We start from the raw sequence: 16,735 nt of genomic DNA on the forward strand, positions 1-16,735 counted from the left end.
CTGAGCCTGGTTCTATCGGAGGTTTCTTCCTGTTAAAAGGGAGTTTTTCCTTCCCACTGTCACCAAAGTGCTTGCTCATAGGGGGGTCACATGATTGTTGGGCTTTTCTCTGTATGTATTATTGTAGGGTCTACCTTACAATATAAAGCACCTTGAGGTGACTGTTGTTGTGATTTGGCGCTGTATAACTACAGTTGAATTGAATTGAATTAAACATCCATTACTAATGCTACCTTTTTGACAGAAGTGTCATGGTCCGGGTGAGCACGGGGTTTTTCCACTCCGCTGGGTTCTACCTTCAGGCAGAGACTCCAATCAGCTTCCACACCTGGTTCCAATCAAGTCACCTGCATATAAGACCAGCATTCACAACAGACCTCTGCCAGATCTTCTGCTAACCCATGTCAGTGCTAGGCTGCGAACCCCTTGTGAGAACCCTCAACTACTGCTTTTCCCTCACCGTGTTTTTCTTTGTCATAGGACCCACCTGGCAGTCACGTTTCCCGAACTACTCTCATCTCCGCCTGGACGCTGGTTCTGTCATCTGGTTTCTTCCTCTCCACCATCGGACTACACCTGCCTGCCTCCCTGCCAAGTCCCTCACTCCACGCATATTCTGGATCCTCTCTGGACACTCCTCACCCGGAACCCCCTGGACACCCCTTCCTCGCATGACACTTTAAACCTGCAACGCGTAAGCCCTAACCTCCATAGCCTAACCCTGCAGCTGTGATTCACTGGACTGCCACTGACTACTTGTCTCTTCTCATTATAGTGACTGCGTACCTCCATCCAAGCCGCTGCCCCTTTTTTCCATCCGTGAAATCCAGCACCTAGCCATAGCACTCAGTTTCATGTTCACAGTTTGGCCTCACAGTTCACAGTTCATAGCATTTCATAATTCATAGCATTCATAGTCTCCTGTTGTGTAATTTCACTAGACACTTGTAAATAAAGCACTGTGTTCACGCCCGTTTGCCTCCCTCTGTGTCTGCATTTGAGTCCACACCCACAGCCGGGCCTTCTCGGCCGTAACAAGAAGGCCAGCGTTCTCTCGCAAAAGTAAGAAATAACGTACTGCCTTACTAATAATTCGTTTTTGAGTAATGACCCCAAAATTGATCACAGCAGAGGGGAAATACCTCCAACATGCAGAAACATTTGACCACAGCATGTAATTAATTTGCACAAATGTAATGTCTTTGATAGGCTACTTGGTGATAGTGATGGCTTTCGAAGCAGAACCAGTGAGAACCCAATGAGAATCGAGAAGGAATCGAATCAAAAAGTGATATCAATAATGGAATTGGAAATGCTAAATTGTTGCCAGTTCCCATCCCTAGTAATGAAATAATCCGCTTCTGTGGTAGCAGAGTTTAGGTAGCTGCTCTGTACTGTTTTAGCACATGGCAGTGAAGAGAGTGAAAGTAAAGGAATTATATCTTTAAATTTAGTCACAGCATTTTCAGAAAGACATTTACTGTAATGATATTGTATTCCCACTGCTGTGTAATACATGCTCGTGAATTTAAAAATAGGGTTTTCGGGGAGTACTGTTACATGTTCAGTTTCTCTGGATCAGAATAAGATCCTGTGTGATTAAAGTGGTGGGTGGGCTCATTTACAGTTTGAGTAAAGCCCGTTGCATTCACTCTCTAATAATAGAGTGAATGCAATGTTGAGGCTGTCAATTTTAGCATTTTCATTAATGCCAAAATCACTGGCAATAATTACTTTAACTGAACTGATTATGAAAACCGTAAGATATCAGATAGAAAGTCTGAGTAAATCCACACCCCTCCTTGGTCTGTGCTTCGATTGATCAGAGCTATCTCAGACAGTAAACTGGCTGCTTTGAACACAAGTCAGTGTCTTTTGGAGTTTGCTGGTGCATTTTTAAAAAAAAAAAAAGAATATTCTAAGAATGTGTGTGTAAAAGTGTTGTTTTTGCCACTCTGATCTATTTATTTGTCTATATTTATGTACATTTATCTAATAGTTTTTTTAAGTCTAAACATGTCCTCCATCAATTGCATTCAAACCTCTTGGAGTACATATTGAAAATATTCCTTAATAGACACCAAGTACAAACATACAAACAATATTTGGAATTAGCTCCAGATTATTTTCTGGATACAATAAATGGTAAACAGCCCATAATGCCATGAAACTCTCACCTAAACATTTGAAAATAAAGGCACATATAAAAATCTTTATCTTGCAATGTTTTTTTTTGTAAACAGTTGATACAACAACATTAAGACGTACATTAAATGAGCAAAGAAAAAAATGTCACAAACAGAGTCACTCTCTTGACCTAACTGTATTTGTCTGATCAGGAGACAAAGTGAAATAAAAAGCAGCATTTACGTACGTTTGCACCACCACAAACGATCATCTATGATTTTCTTTTCCTCATAAAGAGTGCAGGTAGACTGCTGACGTGGCAGCAGGCTTTCAACCATCAAAACTCAAAACACCATTAGGCAGAACAGAGACATGTTTTTGCAACAAAGCTGCTTGATTACGCCTCTTGCACTTTCCATTTCCTGTAATGGAACGATTACTTTCACCATGCCCTGCTTGTTTATCTGCCCACAAACCCGAAAATAACAATAATGGGAGTAATTGTGCACACTCACCTATTACTGCCTAAAGGCGAACTGATGGAACACACAGCTTCGAGAGAGTCAAAGAGGTATGACTGATGACTGGGTAAATTTTGTTTTTCAATTTTGGAGGGCTAACACTTAAATAATTATTTGTTTGAAGCTGCCGTGTAAGATATCCAAATAAGCCTTACAGATGCGTGGTATATATTATAGTTTTTCCTAAAATGTAAAACAATCCAGCCTTCACAGTCATCTCACAACAGTTGATGTCCACTACAAACTGATGTTTGCTGTAATCTGAGGAGTTCCTGTCATGTTTGTGGGCCAACTGGGGTTTGTTTTCCTTTTACTTTCAACTGTGAAGAGAAGACTTCTCCCCCACCTGGGACAATCTGACCAGCTCTCTCTACTCCTCATCCCTGCAGACACACCCCTCAGGAATCAAACCCCTCCAAGCACCATTAAAACATTCCCAGATGATGCTTTCCCCAGGCTACAGGACTATTTTCATTTTAAGAGATTTAAGAGGGGAGGATGTAACCCAGTGAGTTTACACGACTCAGTAATGCACTACAACATGTTATTGTTAATTGGGATTTATCATTACTCTGTTAATCACTGAGTTGGTCAAAAATAAATCAATAATAAAAGATAAATACTATAAATATAAGAATAAAACCCAAAGAGTATATTTAACACCCCTACTGGTTAGGAAGGAACAAGCCCCGCCTTCCCCTGCTCTGTACCGTCACGTGCTCAGACACAGAGAGAGACGGAGGTGCACGAGACCATCGCTGATTTTCACCGCCAAGCTTTTCGCTGGAACATAACTATTAACTTGATAAATTGAGCAAATATCCATACCGGAGATCTGCATGGACCTTGGAGAAACGGACCTGATTTATTGTGAACATTTCGGATCTTGAAACCATCGCGATCTGCACGGGAGCGGATGAAGTGGACAAGATCCTCTCTGAGAGTTGAACAAGATCCTCTCTGAGAGTTGAACATTAGAAGTGATGATGACAATCTCCTAGCCTTACCCAGATACACCCATACTGATCTTGTCAACCTGCAGAGAAAAGATCCAGCCATTAGTAAAGTCATCAAGCTGCTGGCAGCTGACTCACGTCCACCAGCCAATACTAAGTCTGAGTCTCACGATGTTCTCTTATTTTTAAGGGAATGGAAACGTCTTGACCTCCAAAATGACTTACTGTACCGGAAACGCCAGTTGGGGCCAGAGACCTTGTTGCAGTTAGTCCTTCCTGATTCCTTACGCCCTACAGTTATGCTTAATCTTCATGACAACATGGGGCATTTAGGGGCCGAACGCACACTGGAACTCATTCGGTCACGTTTCTACTGGCCAAAAATGGCAGTTGATGTCGAAAAGAAAGTGAAAGCTTGCGAGAGATGTGTCGGTAGAAAAGCCCTGCCAGACAAGGCTGCTCCTCTGGTAAATATTAAAACTTCCAGGCCCATGGAGCTAGTCTGCATGGACTTCCTCTCAATAGAACCAGACAGTAAAAACACTAAAGATGTCCTAGTGATCACGGATCATTTTACAAAGTATGCTGTGTCCATTCCAACCAAAGACCAGAAAGCCACCACCGTTGCAAAGAACTTATGGGAGAACTTCCTAGTTCATTATGGCTTTCCAGAGCGACTTCATAGCGATCAAGGGAGAGACTTTGAATCGCGTACAATCAAAGAACTGTGCTCTCTGCTCGGTATCCGCAAAGTCCGAACAAGTCCTTATCATCCTCATGGCAACCCTGTTGAGCGATACAATCGCACATTACTCAGTATGTTTGGTACCTTGAAAGACACCGAGAAACATCACTGGCGTGACTTCATAAAACCACTTACTCACGCTTATAACTGTACAAAAAATGATGTGACAGGCTATTCTCCTTATGAGTTAATGTTTGGTAGACAGCCTCGCTTGCCCATTGATATTGCCTTTGGCTTGCCACAGCCAAACAAGCCACAGTTGACTCACTCTCAATACGTCAAGGAGTTGAAAATCTACCTCGAACAGAGCTACGAAATAGCCATCAAAAACTCCCAGAAAGTAGCAGACAAAAACAAGAAACGGTTTGACAAAATCATCCGTGAATCCACACTAGATGTGGGAGACCGAGTCTTGGTTCGAAATCTCCGCCTGAGAGAGAAGCACAAATTAGCGGACAAATGGGAGCAAACAGTGTATATTGTTACCAAACAAATAGAAAACTTACCAGTATATACTGTAAAACCGGAAAACGGAGATGGACCCAACAGAACGCTCCACAGAGATCTGTTACTTCCTTGTGGATTTCTCTCACCAACAGAGCATGAACCCGAGCGAGTCACAAAAACTAACAGACCACGCACAAGACAAAGTTCAGCTTTGGAAGTTGACTCTGACCAAACACTTGAGGAAGAGGAAGATGAGTTTTATTACCCTGAACCTCCACAAGTGAACGACAGACATTTTTACCAAGTATGTGCCATACCGCCAACACAAGGATTCAAACAAAACAAAGATCCTGTAAATGATGACGAACAACCTAACACATTACCGGACATGACAGACTTACCTGAAAAGGAAACTGAGAATGAAACTGAAACATACTTACCTGAAGGCGAAATTGGAAGTTCAACTGACACCAACTTACCTCAAATGGACCGTGAAACAGACCTACCTCAGACAGAACGTGAAAGTGAAGCAAACGTATCACCAAGTGAAAGTGACACAAGCCTACAAAACAACACACCAAGTGAGTCTGAAACAGACACTCGAAAATACAAAAATGTTTTGTCGACCAGTTTGTCAGATTCACCGTTGTCAGAGAACTCAACTCATCAACGTTCACCTGAAAGACAAGTTGAAAACGATGATGAACCTGAAACCTTGCAAACAGAAACACAGATCAGAAGATCTGAAAGAATTCGCCAACCATCCCAAAGACTCACTTATCCTCAGCTAGGTAACCCACTAGTAACAGTGGTTAAATCCCTCTTTCAAGGATTGAACAAAGCTTTCATCGACTCCCTTGCTCCTGATGTTACCTATTCCACCAGAGCCATGCACGGGGACGTGCATGAGATTTAAGAGGGGAGGATGTAACCCAGTGAGTTTACACGACTCAGTAATGCACTACAACATGTTATTGTTAATTGGGATTTATCATTACTCTGTTAATCACCGAGTTGGTCAAAAATAAATCAATAATAAAAGATAAATACTATAAATATAAGAATAAAACCCAAAGAGTATATTTAACACCCCTACTGGTTAGGAAGGAACAAGCCCCACCTTCCCCTGCTCTGTACCGTCAAGTGCTCAGACACAGAGAGAGACGGAGGTCCACGAGACCATCGCTGATTTTCACCGCCAAGCTTTTCGCTGGAACATAACTATTAACTTGATAAATTGAGCAAATATCCATACCGGAGATCTGCATGGACCTTGGAGAAACGGACCTGATTTATTGTGAACATTTCGGATCTTGAAACCATCGCGATCTGCACGGGAGCGGATGAAGTGGACAAGATCCTCTCTGAGAGTTGAACAAGATCCTCTCTGAGAGTTGAACATTAGAAGTGTGCTGGCTAGGTTTTTTTATGGGATCGTGAGACCTGGATCTCTTCCTGACGAGGAAGATGGCGAGCCTTTCCCTTTGAACCGAACCACAGCCATTCCGAGTTGGCCCAGAAGGGCAAGTTGCTCTTCTCTCACGAACAATTGCAAGAGTGCGGTAGGACGAAATCGCACCAATCACAAACTTTTGACCTGTTGGATTTGACTTGACTGAACACTGACTATTAAGCTGGCAAGACTGACATATCTGAGCTCAGATAGGATTCTGATTGTTAGTATTATTGCTGTCACTGTATTTTATTTTATGTTTTCATTCCTGTTCATGAAATGCTGTTAAATTGTTGCTAAATAGTTTAATACAATTCATAGCAACTTTACCTGTGGCTCCAGTCATTCTTCTCCACCCAACTCACTTTATCCCTCCTACGAATCTAGCTATTGGCCCATTCTCTCCATCTTACTTTAATTTCCCCTACCCTATCCTGTACTTGGCTACATTAAGTTCTGTTAAGATTGCGAATCCGAGAAGGCAGGGCACTTTCCTAACACCGTGTACCAAGCACAAACCTGCACAACAAAAACACATTTGTTCTGTCTCAGGTTTGCTCATGTTGGATGTTCAAGTGACCATATCAAGTGTTCCCAGCGTATTTCATTGTTGTGCCCCAATAAAGGTGCCTCCAACAAACTGTGTGAATGTACATGTTCCCATCTTACAATAAGGATTAAGGAATAATGATATTCTCATATTCTCAAATAATTGAAAATCCTTGGTCTACAGGAAGGGACCTCAAAACTGGATTATAGATGAGAGACAGTTGGTGTAGTATGCCCCGCCCTCTGTTCAAAGTTGGCCGATCACAGTGGACATAGATGCTTCTTTCACTCCTCTTTCAAACCATCTGTCTTCTCTGTCCAAAATGTGTACATTGACATCCTTGAAAGAGTGACCTTTGTCCTTCAGATGTAAATGGACCGCCGAGTCTTGTCCTATGTTGTGCCATGCGTTTATGAAGTAGTTGTTTAGTCTCTCCAATGTAGAGGTCTGAGCATTCCTCGCTGCACTGTACAGCATATACTACATTGTTAAGTTGGTGTTTAGGACTTTTGTCTTTGTGATGAACCAGTTTTTGTCTGAGTGTGTTGCTGGGTCTGCAGTAAACTGGGATGTCGTGCTTGGAGAAAACTCTCCTGAGTTTTTCCGATACACCGGCTACATAGGGGATGACAATTTTGTTGCGTTTTTCATCCTCCCTAGCTGGTGTCTACGGGTGCAACGATATTCGTATCGACATTGAACCGTTCGATACAGTGCTTTCAGTTAGGTATGCATATGTATCGAAAAATACAAAATTTTTAATTTATTTGATCAACTTTCCTTCTGACGATGTTGTCTGTGTTGAGCGCTCAGTGGATCTGCGCTCGACAGTGCAGCCTAGGCGGAGTAGTCGAACACAGATTCACTGAGCGCAGCGCAAGCTAGCGAGACAGAAGTTAAGCTCTCCTTGCAACATGGCAAACTGAACCTCCCCCACCCTAATTCAGATGTGGCGTTTGGAACTATTTTGGTTTTCATGTGATGTATGACCCTGAAGGTAAGCGCGTCATGGACAAAAGTAAAACAGTATGTTGGATGTGCCACGCAATGCTCAATTACATTGGTGGGAACTAGTGCGTTAGCGCAGTTAGCTCGTTAACGTGTTGGCCGTCCAGCCCCACGCACAGGGCGATCCGCGGTAGCTCGTTAACGGAGATTTGCACATTTACGCCAACATCATCCTAGTGCAAAGATAAGTGGAAGCAGACAAGAACAACAAGCAGGCATGCTACAAACTTTACCCGAGTCATTTAGACAACCGTTAGCACGTGATTCTCCTTATGGGGACCTGATACGATTAATATGCTGCTGAGAATATACCCCAGAAGAAGCGTATAGTATAGCTTTTATTTTGGAAAGAGCCATTTCTCTGTAATAAACTCTCTTTTCCAAAGATGAGTGATTCCTCGATCAGATATTTTTTTTTTTATTACTTTGTTGTTTCAGCAACATTAAATTTAAAAACTGTACTTTTGAGTTAAAATATATATTTATAATTTTAATAAATGAGAAATTAATAAGGCATGAACATTATTTTTTTGTATCGAAAAAATATCGAACCGTGACACCAAAGTATCGAACCGAACCGTGAATTTTGTGTATCGTTGCACCCCTACTGGTGTCTGGTCTTCTTATCTGTGCCTCTTTGCTGACTTGATGAAAGCCCAATTAGGATAACCACATGTTTTAAGAGCTTCCTTTACATGTGTGTGTGTGTGTTCCATCTTTTTTCCTTCAGGCTTAGAGGGAACAGCTTCTGCCTGGTGTTGTAGGGTCCTGATTACTCCAAGTTTGTGTGGGTGGTGGGAATCAAAGAGGAGGTACTGGTCCGTGTGTTTGGGCTTCAGGTAAACTTCAATGTTGAGGTTACCATTCTCTTCAATGCGCACAGCACAGTCCAGAATTGGTAAACTGTTATCCTTTGAATCTCTCTCACTGCTTGTGTCCATGGTGTCACCTCCAGAGGAGGCTGATGATAACTATCTATCAATCAATCAATCTTTATTTATAAAGCACTTTTCATACAAAGATGCAGCACAAAGTGCTTTACATGGTTAAAAGCAGCCCACCCCACCCCGCCCTCCAACTCACTCCCCACACTCTCATTAACATAAACGATCATGGATACATACACCCCCCCCTGACGGGTATTGTGTTGACTGTGGGAGAGAGAGGTCAGAGTCCAGAGTTTTGTGTATTACTGTTACAAGTGGAACAAATATAGGAGCTGGGATCAGGGGGACATCAGTCAGTGGCGGACAGATCAGCAGGTAATGTCGGTTTGGGGTAATGACAGGGCCATGTGCGGGAGTGCTTTACGCCAAATGCCAAATTGGCGTCCTCAGGTGTTGAGGTGGAGCCCATCTGCCCCAAAAAGATGCCTCCTCTCCCAGAAGGCTTCAAAATTGTTAATAAAACCCACACCGTGGGAGACACTGGCGGAGGAAAGCCAGCCACTGTCATGTGTTACAAAAAACAAATTACTGAACTTCAATAACTTAGTGAAACTTAAAAGAGTGTGTTTAATATATAAAGTCTTACACTCCCTTGCTCCACCACCACTAAAGCAGTTCATTAGGCATAAAGAAAGCTCAGACAGGACCACTCGAGCTTCAATCCGAGGAGACTTATTTATACCCCACAGACGGACAGCATTTGGGCAGAACGTCCTCTCTGTCAAGGGAGGCCATCTGTGGAACAGTCTTCCTCAACCCATTAGAGAATGCTCTACACTCAATTTGTTTAAGGCAAAGGTTAAAAACTGGTTATGGACAAATCAAGTGTGTGATCATGTATGAGTTGTATAGTTTTAATGTTTTATTTGGGAAGAGAATGGTGTGTATGTGTAAGTTTTTATTATGAATGAATGATGAATTTTTATGAATTATTATGTCTATTTTTTCTGCTTAAGGACAACAGATGGAAATTAGCCCTTGGCTATACAAGGAGTGCAGAATTATTAGGCAAGTTGTATTTTTGAGGAATAATTTTATTATTGAACAACAACCATGTTCTCAATGAACCCAAAAAACTCATTAATATCAAAGCTGAATGTTTTTGGAAGTAGTTTTTAGTTTGTTTTTAGTTTTAGCTATTTTAGGGGGATATCTGTGTGTGCAGGTGACTATTACTGTGCATAATTATTAGGCAACTTAACAAAAAACAAATATATATCCATTTCAATTATTTATTTTTACCAGTGAAACCAATATAACATCTCCACATTCACAAATATACATTTCTGACATTCAAAAACAAAAGAAAAACAAATCAGCGACCAATATAGCCACCTTTCTTTGCAAGGACACTCAAAAGCCTGCCATCCATGGATTCTGTCAGTGTTTTGATCTGTTCACCATCAACATTGCGTGCAGCAGCAACCACAGCCTCCCAGACACTGTTCAGAGAGGTGTACTGTTTTCCCTCCTTGTAAATCTCACATTTGATGATGGACCACAGGTTCTCAATGGGGTTCAGATCAGGTGAACAAGGTGTCCATGTCATTAGTTTTTCTTCTTTTATACCCTTTCTTGCCAGCCACGCTGTGGAGTACTTGGACGCGTGTGATGGAGCATTGTCCTGCATGAAAATCATGTTTTTCTTGAAGGATGCAGACGTCTTCCTGTACCACTGCTTGAAGAAGGTGTCTTCCAGAAACTGGCAGTAGGACTGGGAGTTGAGCTTGACTCCATCCTCAACCCGAAAAGGCCCCACAAGCTCATCTTTGATGATACCAGCCCAAACCAGTACTCCATCTTCACCTTGCTGGCGTCTGAGTCGGACTGGAGCTCTCTGCCCTTTACCAATCCAGCCACGGGCCCATCCATCTGGCCCATCAAGACTCACTCTCATTTCATCAGTCCATAAAACCTTAGAAAAACCAGTCTTGAGATATTTCTTGGCCCAGTCTTGATGTTTCAGCTTGTGTGTCTTGTTCAGTGGTGGTCGTCTTTCAGCCTTTCTTACCTTGGCCATGTCTCTGAGTATTGCACACCTTGTGCTTTTGGGCACTCCAGTGATGTTGCAGCTCTGAAATATGGCCAAACTGGTGGCAAGTGGCATCTTGGCAGCTGCACGCTTGACTTTTCTCAGTTCATGGGCAGTTATTTTGCGCCTTGGTTTTTCCACACGCTTCTTGCGACCCTGTTGACTATTTTGAATGAAACGCTTGATTGTTCGATGATCACGCTTCAGAAGCTTTGCAATTTTGAGACTGCTGTATCCCTCTGCAAGATATCTCACTATTTTTGACTTTTCTGAGCCTGTCAAGTCCTTCTTTTGACCCATTTTGCCAAAGGAAAGGACGTTGCCTAATAAATATCCATCCATTCGCTTCCGCTTGTCCTTTTCAGGGTCGCGGGGGGCGCTGGAGCCTATCCCAGCTGTCATAGGGCGAGAGGCGGGGTACACCCTGGACAGGTCGCCAGTCTGTCGCAGGGCCAACACACAGGGACAGACAACCATTCGCACTCACATTCATTCGCACATTCACACCTAGTGACAATTTGGATTATCCAATTAACCTATCCCCACAAGCTGCATGTCTTTGGACGGTGGGAGGAAGCCGGAGTACCCGGAGAGAACCCACGCAAGCACGGGGAGAACATGCAAACTCCACACAGAAAGACCCCGGCCTGATGTTGGAATTGAACTCTTGCTGTGCGGCAACAGTGCTAACCACCGTGCCACCGTGCTGCCCAATAATTATGCACACCTGATATAGGGTGTTGATGTCATTAGACCACACCCCTTCTCATTACAGAGATGCACATCACCTAATATGCTTAATTGGTAGTAGGCTTTCGAGCCTATACAGCTTGGAGTAAGACAACATGCATGAAGAGGATGATGTGGACAAAATACTCATTTGCCTAATAATTCTGCACTCCCTGTAACCCTGTTTACATTCATGTAATTTTTTTTTTTTTACATTTATGTTCATTAACATGCACTGTCCTAAATAAAATAAAATAGGTGTTAAGGCTGAGCAGCCGGCTGAAACGGCCTATCCCTCTGCCGCAGGTGGGGGTGGGCCCGGAGATAAAAGCACTCACCTGTAACTGACCAAGGAGGCTGAAGAGTTGGAGGAAGGCTTCAGCAGCTCAGTTTGCTGTTTGGGGATGTCATTGGTGCCGATGTGGATGATGAGCTGGTTGGCCTGTGGGTGGGACGCCAGGATGTTGGGAATTCTGTCCACTATGTCGACAACGGTGGCTCCCGGGAACGACAGCGTGAGCGCCCCCCTCATCTGCACGTTCCTGACGATGGAATCCCCGAGGACCAGCGTGGAGAGAGGAGGTGCCACCGAGGCCTGCTGGCCACCTGAGATGCCCGTGCTGCGGCACCGGGGGTATTCAAATGGAGATGCACCAGCCAGACCACATGAGTGACTCCCAGGTAGCCGTGCCATGGGTCCTCTTCTCCGAGGAGCCGGGGTAAAGCACAGCTCTCCTCGGTGAGTTTGCACCACAGCGTCGGGCTGCCCGCCGCGGCTCCGGGGGCGTAGTGGTGGAGATGACGCAGACCTCAGCGACACAGCGGGATGGCGAAGGCTAGCGGCCAGAGGAGGAAAGTCCACAGGATCCAGGACATTGAATTTATTCTCCAGCACTACCGCACCGGAGGGGTGAGGGTGCGAGAGACGGAACCTCCTGGTCCCTCTGTAGCCACCGCGCATCTCAACCACGGTCCATGGCGCTGGTTGGAGTGGAGTGGAGCTGACCAGAGCCTTGGGTCTGGCCCCTAGTTGAAACCAGCAGTTCTCGTCCGTGGCAGAAACACCAGCGACGCAAGTTGAGAGCCTGGGTTGACTGTTGGCGGGATCTTGGGACACAACAGCTGGGTGGTGCACTGTGTCGGCTAGCTCAGCGCTAGTAGCGGTGGTTTGAACTTTGCCAAGGAGGATCGTGTCAAGGCGCGTTCAGCCCCCTGGATTTGGTATAGCGTGGATATCCTTTGTTCCAGCTCAATCACTTTTTGGCTCAGGTTGATGCAGCTTTCACAACTGGATGTTGAGGTAAGTGGTGCCATTCCGAAAAATGTAACTACATATTACATGTTATTTATCCCTGGATGGAGCCCAGGCTGCATTACCAGGCTGCTAGATTGAGTGCTGTTTTGGAATGTGGCATCCACAGATGCCTAAGGTGATTGGGATCTATAAGATGTGGCTGCCCCCCCTATTATTTTCCATAATCAACCATGATACACCTCGGGGGATTCATGTGCTAGCACTACCATAGCTTACTGTGTTCCTGTATGCATTTCCTCATGTGGAAGTTATACCTTCTGAGAGTGCTCCAATTGCACCTCTCCTTCTCTGCCAGCTAAAGTGGTGCTATGAAGGGATAATAAGTCTGTTGGCAGTGAGGCTTTGGCAGCTTCCTCTCTCCAGGGACCTCCTCTCCCAGGTGGGAGGAGATATGATTAATCTGTGCCTAGAACTGTCGCTACTGCATGCTTACCTGCTGAGAAGTGAAATTTGATAGCCAACGATCCAGAGTCCTAGGGCCTCATTCAAGCCTTTAAGTAGTGACAGCACATTCTCCCATTCCAATGCTGTTCTGGATGTGAGTTGACTTTGGTGCTAGAAGCCTTTGGTATCCTCCTCTTGATCCTATTGAGTCTGTGAATATGAAGTATTCACACATTGCTTCGGGTTTTTGCTTTTGCAGAGCAAGTGGCTGACGTTCATGCTTTGCCTGTGCATTGCTCTTTCACACAGTTCTCCTCTGATGGCCTCAGAGATGTATTATGTCCAAATGCTGCAGATTTATCTAAGGTTATTCCTGCAGCCTATGTCTCTATGGAATGTACATTTCAGATTTTTAATTTAAAATGTTCAGATTATCTATTTTATTTAATTAATTTAATGTACAAACCTCACCTACTTGGTGCATACAATGCTACTAATGCACATAATACTTACTGCATAAAATGCTACTTACTTACTGTACATAATGTCCCCCATGTATATATTCACTTAATATATGTAATGTTCTTCTCTCCCCTTTTGCACAGTTGAGGAGTGTTTCAGGATACATTTCACTGCGTGTTGTACTTGCATTACTATGCATGTGACAAATAAAGAATCTTGAATCTGAGCTTGTGAGATTTTTTTATTTGAAATATGTGTATTGAGTAATTGTGGATACAATTTACAAAAAAAGAAAAGGGAAAACACAAAAACTGTTTACATTGCATACAAAACAGAACTTTTCATGTTAGAACATTGTTTTCTTGTCTTTTTATTTACCAAACAAGCAACGAAAAAAAGAACCCCAGAAAAATACAAAAACAAAAAAACCCCCAACAAAAGCAACATCACTGAGCTTCACGTTCCCATTAACACAGACAGACATCAGACCTCTATGGAAAAGCAAATCCGTTAGTCAGCTGGAACATTCTTAAGTTAAGTTTAGAGAAGTATTTGCCCGTATAAGTATAAGTTGGGCATAGACAGAATCAAAATTAAAGAGGCATGGTCTGATATAACTATGGTTCAGTATTCACAGGCACATGCAATACTAGTCAAGTAATTATCTAAGAAAAAGTAGTCTATGCTAGAAAAAGTGTGATGGACATTAGAGAAAAAAGAATACTCCCTGTTGGTCGGATACAGATGTTGCCAAATATCCCTAACCCCATATGTAGAAAAAAAAAAGGAATGAATATGCGAGGCTGACTTACTCAGACAGGCCGGTTTTAATGAGGATTGACCCAAAACAGGGTCCAACCAGCAGTTTAAGTCTCCGCCAAGTATCAAAGAGTACAAGCCTAGGTCTGGTAAATTAGAAAAAGATGTTCAAAAAACTTGGGATCATCTGTGTTAGGAGCATAAACATTGACCAAAACTACGTGTGTTATACAACCTCCTTGAAAACAATGACAAAATGAACACGTCGATCTGAAATCACATTATGGTGTTTGAATTGAACCTTAGGGCTGATGAGAATGGATACTCCTCTGGCCTTGGCCTCAAAACAGGAATGGAACTACTGCCCACGGAGACATAAGCCGTGAGTTATCAGAGCCTCTGACATGGGTTTCTTGTAAAAAGACAATGGAGGCATTTTCTTGCTTAATTTGTGCAAAAAACCTTTCTTCCCTTAATGGGATGGTTTAAACCTTTAACGTTCCAACTGAGCAGATTTAAGGGACTAATCATGTAATATTATAGGAAGATAATGAAGGGATGTATAAACAGTCTGTCATACCTGGATGAGAGAAAAGTATGGGTGAAGCCCAGAATAGAACATGTACCCCGTACGAGTTCTCTGGGTTAAAAAAAGAGACCCTCCAACAACACACAAAGAAAACTGCCTGAACCCCCCTCCCTCGCCCTGACCAAAGGACAGCTACTGGAGAACACAGCAGCAAGCTCCCCCATACAACATGCATTCCTGCAAAAGGAAACAGGTTCCAGATCGGAACTACTACTAACTCGGCTCTTACTCAAGGCTAGAAAATGTACTTGAAACCTTAATCAAGAATGAAGAGTGACTACCCCATAGACAAAAAGAGAAGGAGAAAAACAAAACATAACAAAGAAACAAAAACAAAAGGGAAGACTGACAGCGCACTCTGTTAGTGTAAACTGCACAGTAGAAAGGTATGGAAAATGTATGGAAAAGAAACCCAAAAACAAAAACAAAAATACTAGCAAACACACACCCAGAAAAAATAACAGAAAGAAAAAAAGGGGGGATATAGGTACATAGACAGTGGTAATGAAGGCAACGCAAGTGAATAAATTAAATAAAAATAAATATAAATGTATAAACGCTTCTACATCTGAGTTAAGATGGGACAGGAGGGTATGGAATTAAAACGCTACATCACCAGACCATAACTCAGGTGCCGGCAGTGAGTCCAGGCCCTTTGAAAAGGTTGTAGGGTGCTTAAAAAAAAGAGGAAGAAAAAAAGGGGGTTATCGTCCAAGTTAAGGTGCTGTGTTGATCATACAGGCAGTCTGTTTCAGTTACTGGACGGCACAGTAGGGTGGTTGTCGATGTATCGCCAGGCCTCTTCAACGGAACGTAGTTTAGAACACCCCTCCGATGTCACGGTTCTGGGTCCGTTGGACCCAGTATTTTGAGTTTATTGTGTTTTGATTTAAGTTTGCATCAGGGATTGTGTTCTTGTTCTCTTGTCGTGTTATGGTGATGAATATGATGTCTATTATGAGAGTTCCATGTTTCTGTTTGTCTGGGTTTAAGATGTGGGCTTAGTTTCATATGTCATTTCCTGTCTGTCTCTCTATGTTGAGCCTGCGTGTGATGTTTTATTGTGAAGGTCTGCGTCTTATGTGAGTGTTCAGTTTTACCTCTGTCTCGTCTTACGGATTATTCCCAGCTGTGTCCACCACCTGTGTGTAATTCCCGTGTTTCTCTGTGTGTATTTAAGTCGTGTCCTCCGTCATTGTAGTTGCTGGTCCGTCTGTGTAACCACCGTGTCTCGCTCATGTGTTCACCCTGCTGTTAACCATCGTCTGCTTCTGCTCGCCCTGCTTCATGTTCATGTTCTGGTTTCTGCGCTATATTTTAGCTGTTTCCCTGTATAGTTTAGTTCGAGCTCCATTTGCTGTTTGTCCTCATTTTGTGTTCAATAAACCACCTTCACCTCTCCACTACTGCCTGCGTTTGGATCCCCCTTCATTTCCTCCACACGGCTCCTCTCACTCGCCGTGACAGTACGGACCAGCCACAAGATGGATCCAGCAGCTTTGTCTGGAGAGAGCGACCTCGCACGCATCCGACGCCTGATGGACTGGGTAACCCACACCACCAACGCAAGGGCAAGAGTGGTGGGGTTAAAAGCCATCGAGGCAATCCTGGAAGGAAATCCCTACCTCTGCCAGTTTAAGGGAGTTTCAGGCTTAATCTGCAACCTGCATAAAGCCCGGGGGGTGGTGCGAGCTCGGGAATCCACAGACTT

General features: G+C 43.4%; 1 long non-coding RNA gene across 1 annotated transcript; it reads left to right on the plus strand.

Moving 5' to 3' along the window:
* The first annotated feature begins 251 nt into the window (after positions 1–251).
* On the plus strand, positions 252–966 carry LOC147305856 (uncharacterized). Its single transcript, XR_015126686.1, has 3 exons — positions 252–403; positions 481–694; positions 776–966. It is a non-coding gene; the product is annotated as an uncharacterized LOC147305856 (long non-coding RNA).
* Positions 967–16,735: the final 15,769 nt, after the last annotated feature.

This window comes from Aulonocara sp. 'chitande type north' Nkhata Bay, linkage group LG20 (genome assembly GCF_057382095.1).
Source record: "Aulonocara sp. 'chitande type north' Nkhata Bay isolate Kocher_YH1m ecotype deep benthic linkage group LG20, A_spYH_male_GT1.1, whole genome shotgun sequence".
NCBI lineage: Eukaryota > Metazoa > Chordata > Actinopteri > Cichliformes > Cichlidae > Aulonocara > Aulonocara sp. 'chitande type north' Nkhata Bay.